This window comes from Oncorhynchus keta, chromosome 20 (genome assembly GCF_023373465.1).
Source record: "Oncorhynchus keta strain PuntledgeMale-10-30-2019 chromosome 20, Oket_V2, whole genome shotgun sequence".
Classification (NCBI taxonomy): domain Eukaryota; kingdom Metazoa; phylum Chordata; class Actinopteri; order Salmoniformes; family Salmonidae; genus Oncorhynchus; species Oncorhynchus keta.
In genome coordinates, this window is record NC_068440.1 from 14,784,951 (window position 1) to 14,806,400 (window position 21,450).

A 21,450-nucleotide genomic window follows, 5' to 3' on the forward strand; every position below is an offset into this window, starting at 1 on the left:
GTGCCACAACACTCCAGCCAAAGGCAAAAGCGAATAGCGCACTTAGTCACACAAAAGAATGTACAACAATACAATACCACGTGTTCAAAACAATACCCGGATAAAAACAGTCTGACACATCACACAAATAAACGTAACGAACAATTACACACACAGACATGGGGGGAACAGAGGATAATATACACGTAGAGTGATGAGGGGATGCAAACCAGGTGTGCGGGAAAACAAATGGAAAATGAAAGGTGGAGCGGCGATGGCTAGAAGACCGGTGACGTCGACCACCGAGCGCCGCCCGAACAAGGAGAGGAGCCGACTTCGGCGGGAGTCGTGACAGTACCCCCTCCCTGCGATCCAGCCGGAGACGGTGGAACTCCCGCAGCATTGAAAGGTCCAACATGTCCTCCACCGGAACCCAGCACCTCTCCTCCGGACCGTACCCCTCCCACTCCACAAGGTACTGAAGGCCCCTCGCCCGACGCCTCGAATCCAGTATGGAGCGAACGGAGTACGCTGGGGTCCCCTCGTTGTCCAGAGGAGGCGGAGGAACCTCCCGCACCTCAGACTCCTGGAACGGGCCAGCCACCACCGGCCCGAGGAGAGACACATGGAACGAGGGGTTAATATAGTAATTGGGGGGAAGCTGTAACCTGTAACCAACCTCGTTCACTCACTTCCGGCCTTTAAATGGCCCCACAAACCGTGGGCTCAGCATCCGGCAGGGCAGGCGGAGGGGCAGGTTTCGGGTCTAGAGCCAGACCTGGTCCGCACAGGGGCCTCACTACGGTGTGAGTCTACGCTGATTTTCTGGGTGGCATCCCATGTCTCCTCCACGCGCCTGAACCAGTCGTCCACTGCAGGAGCCTCGGTCTGACTCTGATGCCAAGGCGCCAGAACCGGCTGGTACCCCAGTACGCACTGGAGTGGGGAGAGGTTAGTGGAGGAGTGGCGGAGTGAATTCTGAGCCATCTCGGCCCAGGGCACAAACTCTGCCCACTCCCCGGCCGGTCCTGGCAATAAGACCGCAGAAACCTGCCCACATCCTGGTTCACTCTCTCCACCTGCCCATTACTCTTGGGATTAAACTCCAAGGTAAGGCTGATCGAGACCTCCAGACGTTTCATGAACGCCCTCCAGATCCTCGAAGTGAACTAGGGACCTTGATCAGGCACTATATCCTCAGGTATCCTTGGGGCTGTGTGGGAGGGATCGTGATTGCTCTGTGGATGGGTTAGTCTGAGAAAAACATCACACTCTCATAAAGTAACTGAACTAAATGACTATCGCGACTTAGCACTCACTTCTGTCATCATGAAGTGCTTTGAGAGGCTAGTCACCTCCACCTTACCCGACACCCTAGACCCACTGCAATTTGCATACAGCCCCAATAGATCCACGGATTATGCATATGCCATCGCAATGCACGCTGCCCTATCCCATCTGGACAAGAGGAATACCTATGTAAAAATGATGTTCATTGACTACAGTTCAGCCTTCAACACCATAGTACCCTCCAAGCTCATCATTAAGCTCGGGGCCATGGGTCTGAACCCATCCCTGTGCAACTGTGTCCTGGACTTCCTGATGTGCCGCCCCCCCAGGTGTTGAAGGTAGGAAACCACACCTACACTACGCTGATCCTCAACACAGGGGCTCCACAAGAGTGCATGCTCAGCCCCCTCCTGTACTCCCTGTTCACCCATAACTGTGTGGCCACGCATGCCTCCATCGCAATCATCAAGTTTGCAGACGATACAACAGTAGTAGGCCTTATTACCAACAACGACGAGACAGCATACATGGAAGAGGTGATAGCCCTGGTGGAGTGGTGCCAGGAAAATAACCTCTTCCTCAACATCAACAAAACAGGAGCTGACTTCAGGAGACAGCAGGGGAAGAACGCCCCCATCCACATTGACAGGGCTGCAGTGGAGAAGGTGAAAAGCTTCAAGTCCCTCGGCGTACAAATCACTGACAATCTGAAATTGTCCACCCACACAGACAGTGTGGTGAAGAAGACGCAACAGTGCCTCTTCAACCTCAGGAGGCTGAAGAAATTTGGCTTGGGCCCTAAGACCCTCACACATTTTTACACCATTGAGAGCATCCTGTCAGGCTGTATCACCACCTGGTACGGCTACAACGCATCACCGGGAGCACCCTGCCTGCCCTGAAGGACATCTACAGTATCCGGTGTCACAGGAAGATCATCACCTCAACCACCCGAGCCATGGCCTGTTCACCTCGCTATCATGAGGTCAGTACAGGTGCATCAAAGTTGGGAGCGAGAAACTGAAAAACAGCTTCTATCTCAAGGCCATCAGAATATTAAATAGCCATTACCAGGCGGCCTCCACCCAGTACCCTGCCCTGAACTTAGTCACTGTCACTAGCCAGCTTCCACCCGGTCACTCAACCCTGAACTTTAGAGGCTGCTGTCCTATGTACTGTCCTATGCTGTCCTATAGATATGGAACACTGGTCACTTGAATAATGTTTACATACTGTTTTACTAATTTCGTAGGTTTATACTGTATTCTAGTCAATGCCATCCTATTCAACTGTTGCTGTTCATATACTATTCCAAACTATGTATTCTTCAGGTATAGTATATATTCTATCTACATTTGGTCCATAATGTCTATACATCCCATCACATATATACTGTTAACTGTGTGTATATACTATATATTTATAATTCGGACTCTGAAATTGCTCGCCCTTAATATTTCTGTATTTCTTAATTCCATTATTTTACTTTTAGATTTGTTGTGAATTGTTAGATAGTACTGCACTGTTGGAGATAGGACACAACCATTTCGCTACACCCGCAATAACATCTGCTAAACATGTGTATGCGACCAATAACATTTGATTTGACAATCACAGCTGAACTGCAGGCCTCAGCGCATATCCACCTAAGGATTAAACGAGACTTTGTAGGAAATATGTGTGTGTGTGTGTGTGTGTGTGTGTGTGTGTGTGTGTGTGTGTGTGTGTGTGTGTGTGTGTGTGTGTGTGTGTGTGTGTGTGTGTGTGTGTGTGTGTGTGTGTGGTGGGGTTAATGGACACATTAATGTGAGAGGTGGTGTATTAAACTCAGGGAGTCCTTGGAGGCATAAGGCCAGGTACCGTAGATGACAGACTGAACAGACTGTATGCTATAACAGATGGTGGCTGGCTGTGTTTGACAATGGTGTGTGTCGTCTAGTTTCCTGACCTTGTCCTGCTGGAGGTCGGCAGTTTTGGATTGATCAAAGTTCCCAAAGCTGAAACAACAGAGCATCTGTGGCCTAAACTTCAGAGCATGAAGGAGGAAGGAACGGAGGGGAGAGGGAGGAAGAAAGGGAGAGCGGGGGGAGATGGAGGGAGGGAGGGAGAGAGAGGGAGAGCTGGAGGGAGAGAGAGGGGGAGGGAGAGCTGGAAGAGAGACAGAGGGGGGAGGGGGAGGGAGGGAGGGGGAGGGGAGGGAGGGAGGGAGGGAGGGAGGGAGGGAGGGAGGGAGGGAGGGAGGGAGGGAGAGGGAGGGAGGGAGGAAGGGAGAGGGAGGGGGAGGGGGAGGAGGGAGAGAGCGGGAGGGAGCAAGCGAGAGGGAGCGAGCGAGAGAGCGAGAGAGCGAGAGAGCGAGAGAGAGAGAGCGCGGGAGGGAGCGAGCGAGGGAGGGAGGGAGCGAGAGAGAGGGAAAGCTGTGAAGGCTGAGGAGTTCTAGAGGTTCTTTCTCTAATCTCAGGCTTATACAAGTCATCAACTTTACAGGATGGAGCAACAGAAAAGTGCTCTGGATTGTGTTTTGAGAGATAGTTTTTTCTCTCATGCTTCCTGTGAGCAATTTCATGTCTCAAACTTTTGCAGAGATGAGCCCTTGAATCTCTTTTTTATTACTTGTCTGACAGCACATCGGTAGTGTACAAAAAATAACCCCCACCAAAACATAAAGCTATTAAACACATTACATACTATGTAGTGAGTTTCCTCACTCATGGAAATTACATTCAGATTTATGAGTTTCTCTTACAGTCATTTACAAGACTTTGATCAGGTTGTTTTTACATCCCATCAAAATGTTACTTTGATAGAAAATTCAAATTTGGTCAGTTTGAGGAATGATAAGCATTTCCCAAAGTTAAAGCTTTTAGACCAAGCAAGATGGCTGCCTCCCAAACATGTTATCTAGGCTTGCATTCCAAATGGCACCCTATTCCTTATTGTACACCACTATGGGCCCTGGTCAAAAGTAGAGCACTATATCGGGAATATGGTGCCATTTGAGACGCAGCTTAGACACAGGATAAGATGGATGTTTCCGATTAATCTTTGGGAGGGAGGGGAATAGAGAACACCTCTCATTTTCGAGAGTGGTAGTCAACAGTCTTTTCCGACAGGGAAAAAAATAAATGTTATTTTCATCAGACTGACGATAACCTCGAATATACACAGTTTATTTGTCACTTTAACCAGATTAAAACCCCAGGTCAACATCATTTAAAAGGTTAGTTTAAATCATGTTGAAATTACATTTGCTGACATCAACATCAAAATTCGATGTGGATTTGCCCGGAAAGTATGCTTGGTGTTGGCAGAACTTGGCATAGCTGGGATGTTGAACCACATCACACACACACACCACCGTGTGTGTGCGTGTGCGTGTGCGTGTGCGTGTGTGTGTGTGTGTGTGTGTGTGTGTGTTTGTGTGTGTGTGTGTGTGAGAGAGAGAGACCAGTACGACCATACATAATCTGGGCCGACAGTCAAAGGCACTTGCTTGTCCATCCTTGGGGGAACTGTTGATCTACTGTTAGGGGAAGTATGTCTTGAGTGACTTCCGGTTATTCTGGCCCCTATTGTCCTCACTCAGTTGTAACAGACTGAGGCCATCTTTTCACCTTTTCAAACATACAGATACATAGTGTCACATGTTTTGCATATGCTTGCATTGTGTAGCTTGACTATATAAATTATCCTGTTCTCTCTGTACAGGACGCTCTCACTCCATCTCACCTGCGTGGGTGGGGTGACCAGCCTCCTTATTACGATACGTTTTTAATAAAAGTAATACATTGATTGATTATTGATTTTAACTCTCCTCGTTATTAGTTAAAGGTAGAATTTGTTCACAAATGTATAGGTGTATTTTACTCCAATAATGGTTGAATTGAAGAAGCGTAGGCTAAATTGCCAATCAATCATTGTTTTTACGACCCGTGGACACCCAGTGAAAAATGAGCTCTTGCAAAAGCTGCATAGTGCAGATCCCAGCCTATGGAGTAAAAGTTTGAGGAAGTTCCTCTCAGGTAATAAATAAATAAATAAAGATTGCTTTTTTGTTAACCTTAACCAACACTAGCACTTGTAATGTAATGTAAATGTTGTAAACTCCTCTTTGGTACTGTGCTCCATACATACGCACTTTTGATAGACTTCCACATCTGCATATTATTGAGATATCAAAGTATCAACCATAGAGATCCTATTATATTAGGCATTCTAATTCCTAATTCTATGGTGTCACCAACAAAAACATAAATAATAGGCCTAAATGCAGCATATGCATTCATTTTTCAGGTCATGCAAATAGCACTTTTCAGTAGTGCTCAGAAAATGCCAATCCAAGAGAGCAGCATTTCTTTTTCAACCATGTTTTGAAGCAATGAGCCCAATCATTCTTCCATGACAAAAACATAAGCTAATAAATCCTTAGATTTGGGGTTATTTTCAGGTATTAACAATTAGAATAATCTACATTTCCATATTTCAAAGTCATATTCTTGATGATGAAGGGGCATTTAATTAATTGGAATGACTGGAAATCGGACAGACTGGTTTTAAATGTAAATATACAGCCTACTTGTTTTATTATCTGTATTGAAGTAGAAAGTAATGGGTGAGAAGCCTACATGACCTATTAATGCAATCAATATGCAACTTTGCAGGGTAGTCAGGAATCAATATACACAGTCAGTTAGGAAAGCTAAGGCTAGCTTTTTGAAACAGAAATTTGCATCCTGTGGCACTAATTCCAAAATGTTTTGGGACACTGTAAAGTCCATGGAGAACAAGAGCACCTCTTCCCAGCTGCCAACTGCACTGAGGCTAGGAAACACTGTCACCACTGATAAATCTATGATAATCGAGAATTTCAAGAAGCATTTATCTACGGCTGGCCATGCTTTCCACCTGGCTACCCCAACCTCGGCCAACAGCTCTGCACCACCCGCAGCAACTTGCCCCCCGCTTCTCCTTCACCCAAATCCAGACAGCTGATGTTCTGAAAGAGCTGCAAAATCTGGATCCCTACAAATCAGCTGGGCTAGACAATCTGGACCCTCTCTTTCCAAAAGTATCCACCGAAATTGTTGCAACCCTCATTACTAGCCTGTTCAACCTCTCTTTCGTATCATCTGAGATCCCTAAAGATTGGAAAGCTGCGTGGTCATCCCCAAACTGTTACAGACCACGCTCAAGGTCCTAAACAATATCATAACCGCCATAGATAAAAGACAGTACTGTGCAGCCGTTTTCATCGACTTGGCCAAGGCTTTCGACTCTGTCAACCACCACATTCATATCGGCAGACTCAATAGCCTTGATTTCTCAAATGACTTCCTCGCCTGGTTCACCAACGACTTCTCAGATAGAGTTCAATGTGTCAAATCGGAGGGTCTGTTGTCTGGACGTTTTGCAGTCTCTATGGGGATTAAATTCTCTGGCCGACTCTTTTCTCTGTATATATCAATGATGGCGCTCTTGCTGCTGGTGATTCTCTGATCCACCTCTACGCAGACGACACCATTCTGTATACATCTGGCCCTTTCTTGGACACTGTTAACAAACCTCCAAACGATATTCAATGCCATACAACACTCCTTCTGTGGCTTCAAACGGCTCTTAAATGAAATAAAAACTAAGTACACGCTCTTCAACCGATTGCTGCCCACACCTGCCCAACCGCCTAGCATCACTACTCTGGACGGTTCTGACTTAGAATATGTGTACAACTACAAATACATAGGTGTCTGGTTAGACTGTAAACTCTCCTTCCAGACTCACATTAAGCATCTCCAATCCAAAATTAAATCTAGTATCGGCTTCCTATTTCGCAACAAAGCCTCCTTCACTCATGCTGCCAAACATACCCTCGTTAAAACTGACTATCCTACCGATCCTTGACTTCGGCGATGTCATTTACAAAATAGCCTCCAACACTCCACTCAGCAAATTGGATGTAGTCTATCACATTACCATCCGTTTTATCATCAAAGCCCCATATACTACCCACCACTGCGACCTGTATGCTCTCGTTGGCTGGCCCTCGCTTCATATTCATCGCCAAACCCACTGGCTACAGGTAATCTATAAAACTTTGCTAGGTAAAGCCCTGCCTTATCTCAGCTCACTGTTAACCATAGCAACACCCACCCGTAGCACGTGCTCCAGCAGGTATATTTCACTGGTCACCCCCAAAGCCAACAATTCCTTTGGCCGCCTTTCCTTCCAGTTCTCTGCTGCCAATAGCTGGAACAAATTGCAAAAATTACTGAAGCCGGAGACTCGTATCACCCTCACTAACTTTAAGCACCAGCTGACAGAGCAGCTTACTGATCACTGTACCTGTACACAGCCCATCTGTAAATAGCACACCTAACTACCTCATCCTCATACTGTTCTTTTTTTGTTGTTGCTCTTTTGCACCCAAGTATCTCTACTTGCACATCATCATCTGCACATCTATCACTCCAGTGTTAATGCTAAATTGTAATTAGTTCACCACTATGGTCTACTATGGCAGACTCCCTCTGCCTACCCAATGACGTCAGAGGACAAAAATCAGTTAACCACCTAACTGAGGAACTCAATTTAACCTTGCGCAATACCCTAGATGCAGTTGAACCCCTAAAAACAAAAAACATTTGTCATAAGAAACTAGCTCCCTGGTATACAGAAAATATCCAAGCTCTGAAGCAAGCTTCCAGAAAATTGGAACGGAAATGGCCAAACTGGAAGTCCTCCGACTAGCTTGGAAATACAGTATCGTGCAGTATCGAAGAGCCCTCACTGCTGCTCGATCATCCTATTTTTCCAACTTATTGCGGGAAATAAGAACAATCCAACATTTCTTTGGTGCTCTTTCATGCTGTCCCTAGGAGGGGTGCGTCACTTGAGTGGGTTGAGTCACTGATGTGATCTTCCTGTCTGGGTTGGCGCCCCCCATTGGTTTGTCTCAGGATGGTAAGTTGGTGGTTGAAGATATCCCTCTAGCTGTGTGGGGGCTGTGCTTTGGCAAAGTGGATCGGGTTATATCCTTCCTATTTGGCCCTGTACGGGGATATCATCGGATGGGGCCACAGTGTCTCCTGACCCTTCCTGTCTCAGCCTCCAGTTTTTATGCCGCAGTAGTTTATGTGTCAGGGGGCTAGGGTCAGTCTGGTATATCTGGAGTACTTCTCCTGTCTTATCCGGTGTCCTGTGAATTTAAGTACGCTCTCTCTAATTATCTCTTTCTTTCTCTCTCTCGGAGGACCTGAGCCCTAGGACCATGCCTCAGGACTACCTGGCATGATGACTCCTTGCTGTCCCCAGTCAACCTGGCCGTGCTGCTGCTCCAATTTCAACTGTTCGGCCTGCGGCTATGGAACCCTGACCTGTTTACCGGAGGTGCTACCTGTCCCAGACCTGCTGTTTTCAACTGTCTTGAGACAGCAGGAGCTCTAGAGATACTCTTAATGATCGGCAATGAAAAGCCAACTGACATTTACTCCTGAGCTGCTGACTTGCTGCACCGTCGACAACTACTGTGATTATTATTATTTGACCATGCTGGTCATTTATGAACATTTGAACATCTTGGTAATGTTCTGTTATAATCTACACCCGGCGCAGCCAGAAGAGGACTGGCCACCCCTCATAGCCTGGTTCCTCTCTAGGTTTCATCCTAGGTTTTGGCCTTTCTAGGGAGTTTTTCCTAGCCACCGTGCTTCTACACCTGCATCGCTTGCTGTTTGGGGTTTTAGGCTGGGTTTCTGTACAGCACTTTGAGATTTCAGCTGATGTAAGAAGGGCTATATAAATCAATTTGATATGATATTTATTGCCTTACCTCCCTAACCTTACTACATTTGCACACACTGTACATATATTTTTCTATTGTGTTATTGACTGTACGTTTGTTTACTCCATGTGTAAATCTGTGTTGTTGTTTTTGTCACACTGCTTTGCTTTATCTTGGCCAGGTCGCAGTTGTAAATGAGAACTTGTTCTCAACTGGCCTACCTGGTTAAATAAAAGGTAAAATAAAACATTTAAAATTTAAATGCAACATCCATTTAAGGCCAGCTATGTAAACTCTGACATACAGTGCCTTGCGAAAGTATTCGGCCCCCTTGAACTTTGCGACCTTTTGCCACATTTCAGGCTTCAAACATAAAGATATAAAACTGTATTTTTTTGTGAAGAATCAACAACAAGTTTGAAATATCCAATAAATGTCGTTCCACTTCATGATTGTGTCCCACTTGTTGTTGATTCTTCACAAAAAAATACAGTTTTATATCTTTATGTTTGAAGCCTGAAATGTGGCAAAAGGTCGCAAAGTTCAAGGGGGCCGAATACTTTCGCAAGGCACTGTAGATTTATCTTGCAATGGATGTTGACAATTGGTAATATTGTATTTTCTAATCCCTCTTAAGGGGAAAGTAAAAAGTAACAAAGTAATCTGATTACGCTACTGAGTTTGGGTAATCCAAAAGATATGCTACTGGTTACAATTTAGGACAGGTAACTAGTAACTGCCCAAAGCATCACTGGGTGCACACTGCCTGCCTTCCAGGACACATACATCACCCGATGTCACAGGAAGGCCAAAAAGATCATCAAGGACATAAACCACCCGAGCCGCGGCCTGTTCACCCCGCTACCATCCAGAAGGCAAGGTCAGAACAGGTGCATCAAAGCTGGGACCGAGAGACTGAAAAATAGCAGCTTCTATCTCAAGGCCATAAGAATTTTAAATAGCCATCACTAGCTGGCTACCACCCAGTTACTCAACCCTGCACCTTAGAGGCTGCTGCCCTGTATACATAGAATCACTTGTCACTTTAATAATGGAACACTAGTCACTTTAATAATGTTTACATACTTTACTCATCTCATGTGTATATACTCTATTCTATTCTACTGTATTTTAGTCAATGCCACTCCGACATTGCTCATCCTAATATTTATATATTTCTTAATTCCATTTCTTTACTTTTAGATGTGTGTATTGTTGTGAATTGTTACATACTACTGCACTGTTGGAGCTAGGAACACATGCATCTGCTACACCCGCAGTAACATCTGCTAAATATGTGTATGCGACCAATCAAATTTGATATGATTTGATTATAACAGATTACATTTACTCACTCACTCACTCACTCACTCACTCACTCACTCACTCACTCACTCACTCACTCACTCACTCACTCACTCACTCACTCACTCACTCACCCCTCATAGCTAATACAGCTATGACAGATACTCAAATTACTCACCCAGGTTCAGGTGCAGCTTGTTTGAGTCCAACAGCACACAGCAGGAGGTGTTTAGAGCAAGTTCACATAGAACAAGTAATCGATGTGAAAGAGCAGAATTACAGAGTTTAGGAGTGACATCTACTCAGGCACCTATTGGCCGCCTAGCTAGTTTTTCCAGTGACCATTTTAAAAACAGTAATGTGATGACTAACGCCGTAGAGTGTGCAAAGCTGTCAAAGGCAAAAGGGTGGCTACTTTGAAGAATCTCAAATATAAAATATTTTGATTTGTTTAACACTTTTCTGGTCACTACATGATTCCACACGTGTCATTTCATAGTTTTGAAGTCTTCCCTATTATTCTACAATGTAGGGAGTGAGGCAGTGACAGGACTATGATACAGCTCACTTCACCACCAGAGATTAACCGAATGAACAAGTACCACCAATAGAGACTGCTCTTTCTGAACTTTTAGAGAGTTGTTGGCCAATTCAAAATGTAGATGAGGCTTTTGACCCGATGCCAAATTAACTGTTAGAGTTGTCCAGTGTTTTCTGTTTTTCTATATTTTGTATACATTGAAGAATAAAAACATGAGCTCTTGAGTTGGGAAAATCTTGTGCAATACACCGACACATGTCTTGTATTCAAGATCCTTAATGGCCTGGCTCCCCCTCCACTCAATATTTTTGTTAAACAGAAAACCCAGACATATGGCAGCAGATCCACAAGGTCTGCCATGAGAGGTGACTGTATAGTTCCCCTAAGGAAAAGCACCTTTAGTAAATCTGCATTCTCTGTGAGAGCTTCCCATGTCTGGAATACACTGCCATCAGACACACATAACTGCACCACATATCACACTTTCACAAAATGCTTGAAGACATGGCTAAAGGTCAATCAGATTTGTGAACATGGTCCCTAGCTGTGTGTTGCCGCTTTCCATGTTGTCTGTTGTCTGTAGCTTGTGAGGTGTGGAAACACTTTGTTGCTTTTATGAATTTTGTCTTGCTGCTTTTTGTTCTATGTTGCTCTGTCTGTATGCTACGTCTTGCTTGTCCTATGTTGCTCTGTCTGTATGCTATGTCTTGCTTGTCCTATGTTGCTATGTTGCTATGTCTATGGTGCTATTGTCTATATTGTAATTTTTTTTAATAACCTGCCCAGGGACTGCGGTTGAAAATTAGCCGGCTGGCTAAAACCGGCACTTTTACTGAAACGTTGATTAATGTGCACTGTCCCTGTAAAAATAAAATAAACTAAACTAGAAAATAGTAAAAGAAAGAAAAACCTTTGAATGAGTAGGTGTGTCCAAACGTTTGACGGGTAATGTACATGTCAGTACATACACACAACAAGGAGGTCACATGGGGGAGAGGTGTTCGTTGAGCCGCGTGGTGTTGCTTTATTTCATTTTTTTCCAACCAAGTTTGCGGTTCACAATGGATCGGCTACCATACAAAAAGGAACGAAGAAGAGCAGCAAGTTAAGACTTATCATACATTAACTGCTTAATAACAGGCAATTCGGTAACAACAGAAATGTCTAACTGAATTGTCCCCAGAGGCAAAAACAAAAGGTATGTAGTGTAATGTCTGTGGGAGTTTAGCATGCTAGTATTACATTACGTTAGTATAAAGTCATGTAGTTTGTCCACTGATAAACTACAAATATGAGTCTTAATCAGGATGTGAAACCATGAGACTGTACATAATGAGTAACTGATAGTATCTATGCGTGTCCCAAATATCCCCCTATTCTCCATAGGCCTCTGGTCAAAAGTAGTTTACTATATAGGAAATTCCACCATATGTGGCAGCCTTTCTTCAATTATGTACAGACGCTACAATTCCCCTCTACTCCGCAGTAAAGTGCCTGTGTTCGTTTGGAATTGATTTACCGTTGTAATTGTTTTGTTTGAGTCTGACTTACTACAGTGGTCCTCTGTGGTGTGACTGCAAGTCGCTTTGGATAAAAGCGTCTGCTAAACGGCTTACATTATTATTCTCCATTTTGAAGACCAACTGTGTTTTGTTTTGTTGGTGGGTTGTTGCGTGTACAGTATGTTATGCTGTTGCTGACATTGTTATTTTTACTTGGTTTCACATAGGTTCCTACCTCCCTAAAAAAAACATGTTCCCATATTATCTGGGACGTATAATTTAACATGCACCAACTCAGTGGTCTTGTGATTAGAGTGTCTGCCCTGAGATTGGAATGTTAGGTGTTTGATCCCCGGGTGAATCATACCAAAGAGTACAGTGAAATGCCTTTCTTGTGAACTCTTTTTTTTTATTTCGGCATTTGTTGTTCGTGTAATTGGTTTGTAATGTTGCAAAGTACATCTTGTAAATGTTGTAAAGCAAGTCATGTTAACATCAACCTCCACTCCATGGCAGCGCAGTAAAAGTACTGTGCTGAGTTGGCATTCTCTTCTCCTTCTATGAAAAGGAGTGAACCCTCTGTTCTCCTAGATTGCTTCACTTTATGTCCTATATAGTGCACTGCTTTTGTTAGGGCTATAATCAAAGTAGTGCACTATATAGAGAATGTAGTGCCATTTGGGACAAAAACCTCATGGGTAAGAATGTTTGTTCTCTGTATGTGGTCTGAGATGGAGAAAACACATGGTAGTACAGCCCAGGGGCCAAACCATGGGGCCCAACACAGCTGTAGCCCAGCTTAACAGGGGAAATCTACGACAACACTAAGGCCCTTGGCAACAGCAATGGACCAATCCGTTCAGGTTGCCGCCTTTATTTCACCCATAGGGATTCCACCATCAGCTTCCTTGGTCTGACTTCTGAAATCCTTTATCCCCAATAGTCAGAGTTTTAGAAATGGGGCTCTGCCAAACACATTTAATCAATTATAATCTAGTTCTAGTGTAAAACTAAAACTAGGTGTCAGTTAAACTAGCCTACTTGAACGTCTCTACTTTTTCAAACCTAAAACTGTCCCAAATGGTACCCTATTCCTTGTGTAGTGTACACTCCTTGACCAGGACCTAGGGGCCTATACGTTGCGATGCTGCTGATCCAAGCCACTGGATTCAGACCCAGACACAAAGCACCCTATTGAATTTTTTTGGGGTGAAAATACAAAAAGTCCTTTGTCATAGAGAACAAAGACAACAATGCCGCAATATCATTATACCAAATCCTTCAACATTCGCTCTGTTTTCTTCCACACAAAACCAAACCATGGCAGATCTTCCAAACACAAACGGATGGGTTATGTTTGCAGCCTGCTGTACACAACAACACACCCAATATTCAGATCAGATGGATGTCATGCTTGTAACCTAGAGACTCATAATATAGACGTTCTTATGATCGGTGTCACCACCCCATTTAGAAAACACGTAACAGCCATGTGAGTTGAACTAGTCTCACAAAACAAAATTCACTTTGAGTGCTGACAGACTTTGCTTATTTTATTTTTTTAATTGAACCTTTAACTAAGTCAGTTAAGAACAAATTCTTATTTACAATGACGGCCTCCTGGGGAACAGTGGGCTAACTGCCTTGTTCAGGGGCAGAACTACTGCTTTTAACCTTGTCAGTTTGGGGATTCAATCCAGCAACCTTTCGGTTACTGGCCCAACACTCTAACCACTAGGCTACCTGCTGCCCCAGACTAGGGGTTTGATGATGTGTGTAACCAATAGGATTACACTGATCTCTCAAACAGCAATGGTTGTTCCATCAGCTTCACACCACTCCCGGTTTAGACAGATACACAAGCAGCAGTATGGTTTGTACACAGGCAGCATGGTTTAGAGACGCAGTGTGAAACAACCCTGTTTTGTATCACCTTTCTGAGGCAGTTGGCAGATATGGCATTTCATGTTTAATAATTTGTCCTTATATATAAAAAACCCACATCTGCTTGGAACCTTAAGGTCTGGGGAAGCACCTGGGGCTGGGATGTTAAGGGGGAACATCTGGCTGAACCATGGGTTTTAAAGGGGAGGACAGGTGGTGCTCAGCTTTGACTGTCAATTAAAGTTGTGACCATATGAAGAGCTGGGAGCTGAGAGAGATAACTCCTAATTAACAATACACCTCCGAGGCATGACAATTAGCCTCTTTCTAACAAATAGAAAGCAGGACAGAGAGGTGGAAGACAGACACATTGGGAGGACCAGGACATACAGTGCCTTTGAAAAGTATTAAATACAAATCCTCAGCAATCTACTCACAATACCCAATAATGACAAAACAAAAACAGGTTTTTAGAATTTGTTTCTAGTTTATTAAAAATAAAAAACAGAAACACTTTATTTACATAAGTATTCAGACCCTTTCCTATGAGACATGACATTTAGCTCAGGTGCATCCTGTTTCCATTGATTACCCTTGAGATGTTTCTACAACTTGATTGGAGTCCACCTGTGGTAAATTCAATTGATTGGACATGATTTGGATAAGGTCCCACAGTTGACAGTGCAAAAACCAAGGCATGAGGTCGAAGTAATTGTCCATAGAGCTCCGAGACCAGATTGTGTCAAGGCACAGACCTGGGGAAGGGTACCAAAAACATTTCTGCAGCATTGAAGGTCCCCAAGAACACAGTGGCCTCCATCATTCTTAAATGGAAGAAGTTTGGAACGACCAAGACTCTTGCTAGAGTTGGCCGTCCGGCCAAACTGAGTAATCGGGGGAGAAGGGGCTTGGTCAGAAATGTTTTGGTACCCTTCCCCACGTCTGTGCCTAGACACAATCCGGTCTCGGAGCTCTACGGACAATTCCTTCAACTTCATGGCTTGGTTTTTGATCTGACATGCACTGTCAACTTTGGGACCGTATATAGACAGGAGTGTGCCTTTCCAAATCATGTCCAATCAATCGAATTTACCACAGGTGAACTCCAATCAAGCTGTAGAAAAATCTCAAGGATGATCAATGGAAACAGGATGCACCCGAGCTCAACATTCGAGTCTCACAGCAAAGAGTCTAAATACTTCTGAAAGCTATTTGTTTTTTACATTTTTAATACATTTATTAAAATTGCTAAACCTGTTTTCACTTTGTCATTATATGTTATTGTGTATGGATTGCTGACAAACTTTTAAAACAAATGCTCTCAATAGTGCAGCTGTAAAAGTTCCTGAGGATCTGAGTGGCCATGCCAAATCATTTCAGATTCCTGAGAGAGAAAAAGCGTCGCCATGCGTTCTTCATGACTGTGTTCTGGTGTGAGAGGCCCATGTTCAGTCCTCAGTGATGTGGACACTGAGGAACTTAGCTATTGGTGATCAGGCCATAGAGGTCTTATGTTTATAAATGTATGTTCACACATGACAAAGTAAATGGAATGATTCTTGCTGACAGGAAAGGCATAATTTATTTAAGATTAGTGAAGGCCTACAGTATTTCTATGCACATCCTTTGAAATGATGTGTTTATTGACCTTACATTGTACTGTACAGTATGTCATGTGTGAATTCTATGTACAGTATTAGAAGCAAACAAAGGCCATGTAACTATTGCCCTCAGGTGAAGGTGATCAGAAAGTGTTCAGTATCAATCTGTCCTACACCCATTTTGTTTTTTTAAACGAGTGTGAAATAAAGACATTCCCACAAACTGAGGAATGCTGCTATAGTTGATTGTGCAATGTTTCCACTCAACGATCTTTGTCAGGCAGAATGTGTGCTATTAAATGGAGTCAGTCTATAATAGGAAGTATAAATGTGTTTAATTTTATCTGACAGACAAGGTCCGGGTCTGTGTGACCTTTTCAACATGACTTTAAATAAGAATAAAAAAGTTCAGGAAGAAGCTTTAGGTAAGCTTTGGCCAATTCACAAGACCACACACGATGAAATCATGACACGAGAATGGCTACGCCTGACAGTGGGTGCTTCCCAAATGGCAACCTAGTGCACCCTAGTGCCCATAGGGTTCTGGTCAAGAGTAAGGTATTATAAAGGGAATAGGGTGCCATTTGGGATGCACACATCAGCCTGATACAAGTCAAGGACAGAACATCTGTCCACCTAAACGAGAGGAAAAAAACATCTCATCTCATTCCTCGCAGCAATCTATGAAATGTGATTTGAGGGCATCAAAAGGATACAACATCTGGTGGTATCTACAGTTCTACATAATGCATCCATACAGCCTGAAACTGAGCAGCTGTATGAAGCCTTTTAAACACGTCCTCTCCTTAATCAGCTGCCCGTCTTCTAGTGTGATCAAATGGGCACCGCATTTGTTTATTTGGAGACAGAAGTTTTGTAGTATTCAGTCTTAATTGAGAGACGTGGTTCACTTTGATTGCAGTGGTAAAAACACTTCCAAGAAACAGTGGTTAGTGCCAAGGAAAACAGACATTTGGTCATTCTCTCAACACAACAGCAGTTTATAACCGCTTATTAAAATATTCAAGACAATACAATTAATTGCATGTGTCATGCCATGACGTCTGGGAAAGAGGACAATGATACGTTAATATGTATTTTTTATGACGTCAGTCTGCTGTAAAAAGCTGTGTACTGGTATGTAAAGTGTGCCACGCAGGACACTGTGCTTTAAATGTGTGTTTGGCAAAGAGCCAAGACTGTAAATGAAAACAGAGGGTGAACCAAAAGCCCGGAGAGAATTCCTCTTGAGAGAAACTGTGGAGGGAAAATAGTGTCTGTGACCGCTCTGAGTGGTTAGAATGGAGACAACTATGGCATTTCTGTCTGGAGGGAGACTCTGATGTGTCCAAAATGGCACCATATTCCCTACTAATATAGGATCTTAATTTGAGCCAGTTTGCTATAGCAGGAAAATAATCCTGCTGCAACAGGAAATGAGATTATATGGATTAGAACTATTGGACGTCTTTGTAGCGGTTGACACATTTTTCATAAAAGGAAAATCAAGACTGATTCTGAAAGTGCTTGAAAAAGCAAAACAAGCCCCCAAAAGATGGTGACAGTCAAGGGGGAAACACATGTCTTGAGCAAAGGGAGGTGGTAAACGCCGGGAGATGAGCAGGTCATCCGGAAGCCAGCAGCACAGTTCCCTTTCACCGGCGCCTTGCCCTCCCCGACGTCTGGCTACAACTTCTCTGTAGCCGTTGACTCTCTCTGGTCTTGCAGAACAAGATGAAGTTTGTTTTTTGATAATGAGGACGGTGATAGCCCGCTCAGAACTTTGGAGGAAACCTCCTTAGGGATGCAATCGCCACTGTCAGCTTGGCATGCATTGAACTACTCCTCATTGTGTCAGGAGGCCGTAGGAATAACAGAAATAGGCTGGTGCATTCAAATCAAAATACACTAGCTAGCTAGCTTGGTAGCATAGCTAGCTAGCTATCATGAGAAAACTGATTTGCCATGAATTCACGGTCAGGAAACAAATAGATGTCATCCATACACATTTGGCTATTCAAAACAAAAAATAAAGTTCAAAGATTCAGAGAACAAATACCTAAACACATTTACAAAATGTACAGGAGCTCTCTGCCGGGGCGACCTTACAGAATATATATTCCTATATAGGGAATATGGTGCCATTTGGGACGCAGGCTCTGGTTACTAGGGAAATATACCACCTCACAAGCTGTCTGTAACCACTTCAGATAACCACAGCCAGGAACCACAGCTATGAGGTCTGACTGTTCACAGGATGGGTTTCTCTCTTTTTCCGTCTCCTTTGCAGCAGGGTTGGTGCCCAGACCAGAGTACAGTACAATATAATGATGTGCTGAAACGCTCTGAAAGGCTCTGTGGTTAAAGCATGGAGTCTCCACAGTTTAGGATGCTGAGCTGCATAGACCACATGAGTTGGCTCTTATGACTACAGTGCTGACTAGATGACAATGTGACTTATGACTACAATACTTTTTTCAGCATAACAACTGTACTGAGTCGGGCTCAGCCTACTGTAGTTTCGGGAACATAGTTGTTTTATCAAAGGAATAAATTATAGTATCTTGGGAAAAGTTTTAGGCCTGTACCTAAATGTGTAATTATAGCTTTGTGTCTAACTGTATGGCAACTACTGTAAATCTAACTCTTTATGCTCATCCGACAGCTTTGTCTTTTTCTCTGGTTACATTTGACATTTCATTCATTTAGCAGACGCTCTTATCCGGTGGATACATTTTTCATACTGGTCCCCCATGGGAAACAAATTCACAACCCTGGCGTTCCGTGCTCTACCAACTGAGCCGCACGACTGATCGACAGTTGGTGAGGGTTATTGTACCGAGTTTCTCCAACATCAGCAACATTCTGAATTGTTTTTACCACCAGTTACATAGGGCCTACTGTAATTACACTGTACTCTTCCTTAATATGAAATGACACCGAGCCTCCACTTCCATCTCTCTGAGCACACACTGGTCCACCAAGGTCACTCCGTAGCCAGTCACATCACAGACGGAGAGCAATATCCCTGGGGCCAATCTTCCTGCCATCTAGGACCTCTATACCAGGCGGTGTCAGAGGGAGGCCCCAAAAAAATGTAAAAGACTGCAGCCACTCAAGTCATAGACTGTTCTCTACCGGTAGCCCCTGTGTATAGCCTTGTTATTGTTACTTTTAATTGTATTTTTTACGTTACTTTATTTCACAGTAAGGTCTACATCGGTTGTATTCGGCGCATGTTACAAATAAAATGTGATTTCATATACAATATATTGGCAATGACATTGTACTTGCTTATTACTTCTAATGGAGATTGAATGAAAAGGTAACCCTTCTAACGGACACACTATCATTAGTATACATAAAGGACCTCAGTCATTACTCCAAATAGAATGGGAAAGACAATTAATAATTCAGATGCAATTTCAAATTAATTTCTAGAACACATACCCATAACATAACCACCCTGGGTTTTAATCCCAGTTAGACAAAGAGGTCTATAATAGCAGCATTTAGAGTGAATCCGAAATATTCCCTATATAGTGCACTACTTTTGACCAGAGCATCGGCCATGGTCAAAAGTAGTGCACTATATAGGGTATAGGGTGCCATTTCGGATGACAGCATAATGTCAGACGTTCTGTACTATTGTGTGTATTGAATGCAGAGAGAGCAGCATTATACCCTACTACGCTAGAGATAATACAGTCAACAGATGTTGGTCTGTTCTCACTGTCATTACCGTGCCATTGAGCAGTTAAGAGTAAATTGTCAGAGATATTACAGAGATATTAAGCCATGCAGCATTACAGCTGGCCTCTATACTAGTAAAGATGTCTGAAAGCCTACATTTTAAAAATGTTTTGCCTCTAGCCCAAGAACACGGTTCTTGAAAAGATAGCACTGAGGCAGTAGAAATGTCCATACAGTTTGCACTGCTGATACTAACTAGATAACTCTACTGGTGACTACTCAACATAACTAAATTTGGGGTGGGAGCACTACTCGCAAAGAAATGTATAGGCTACATTGCGTTTAGGAAAAAAATACATTGTTGCAACAATTTCAATTTCACCTGAGCAGTACGGGGCGGCAGTGGTTAGAGCGTTGGGCTAGTAACTGGAAGGTTGCAAGTTCAAATCCCCAAGCTGACAAGGTACAAATCTGTCGTTCTGCCCCAAAACAGGCAGAACAAATAAGAATTTGTTCTTAACTGACTTGACTAGTTAAATAAAGGTAAACTCCAAGGTATGGTAAAGCCTGGGTACCGTTTAAAAGGTGCCAGCATTTGATCGTTTTTTTTAAATAGACTTTCTATCAGATGAAAAAAAAAGTTTCAATATTGAAGTTTGAACATTGGTTTGAAATACAACGAATAGGACAGTTGCCCAATACCCTTGCAGTACAAGGGTATAAGCTATAGATTAAAACATATTATTTGTCAATTGTCAGAGATATTATTTGTCCTGTGATAATCTGACTAATTATTTCAAATCAAAGAACCACAAAATGCATATTTGATCATGCAAAACGCTTCAATGGCTGGATACGCTACTTACTTTCATTTCCAAGACAGCTCTGATCGGAATGGTAGGGAGACCCGTTATCCAGAGCATCCACACAGCACAGCGATAAGGTTATCCAAGCAAGGAGCTGCTGAGCGAAACCACCCCGATATTCATCGAATACAGTAGCCTAGTTTAAAAGACCGAGCAGTGAACGTCGAAATGTTCACACCCTTAAGCTACTAAAAAGGTATATCTGCGAGTGGATGGCTGGAAGCGGCAAGTCCGTTATTATTCAGTGATACCTCCCCGACGCATGGAGAGCTAGTGGACCGCTATTCTCCTACTGGTTGCGATCAAGCGTTCTTGCGGCCATGTGGATTGGCGAGGCACAACAGTGCAACGCAACGCCCCTTTTCATCCTGACTAGGTATAGCGGTTTGGGCAGACGTGTAAGAATGGGGTTGACTGCATAGGATGTGTTGGAAACATTGAAATAAGCAAATGAAAGGAGTAGGCCTAGGCAACTTTTTAATTTCCAGTAATGATATACTACGTCTTTGAAAAACAACTCAAATCATATAAAAGGTTTCTCTAATTCTAGTTATGCCCCTGGGCAAAATCGGTTTAAAATCATGTTTCTAGGTCATTACAACAACAAAAATCCCTGCGATGACGTTAAATCAACGTGGAAAACTGATTGGATTTGCAGAAAGTCGTTAAAGTAAGGGCAATCGTCTCTTTTTCACGCATCTTTTTTTTCCAATGACATGGCGATTATTTAGTTGATTTCATATTATTTGAGAACTAATCCAAAAGTAAATCAAAACTAGAGGTTGAAACTACCTCTGTGCCCCGTAGAATGTGACGAATGGGTGGACTGGCAGCCATATGGTGTACCCAACTGTAACGAGTGCGCTGAGAGTCGGGAAGCAAGTTCAGGGAGTGAGTGTTTTAATAAATAAAATGAACACGAGCCACAAACAACGCACCGACATGAAAACAGGGTCAATAACACCTGAAAAAACAAGGGGAGTGACGGATATGGGGAAGATAATCAAGGAGGTGA

The 21,450-nt window shown here is 43.3% G+C and overlaps 1 protein-coding gene across 1 annotated transcript in view; it reads right to left on the bottom strand.

Annotated features, from left to right (window-relative positions):
- The window catches only part of LOC118399462 (CMP-N-acetylneuraminate-beta-galactosamide-alpha-2,3-sialyltransferase 1-like), a 42,771-nt gene extending 22,078 nt beyond the window's left edge, over positions 1-20,693 (bottom strand). Inside the window, exon 1 of the mRNA XM_035795561.2 lies at positions 20,436-20,693. The gene's annotated coding sequence lies outside the window, so the exon portion shown is untranslated. The remainder of the gene's footprint in view (positions 1-20,435) is intronic.
- Positions 20,694-21,450: the final 757 nt, after the last annotated feature.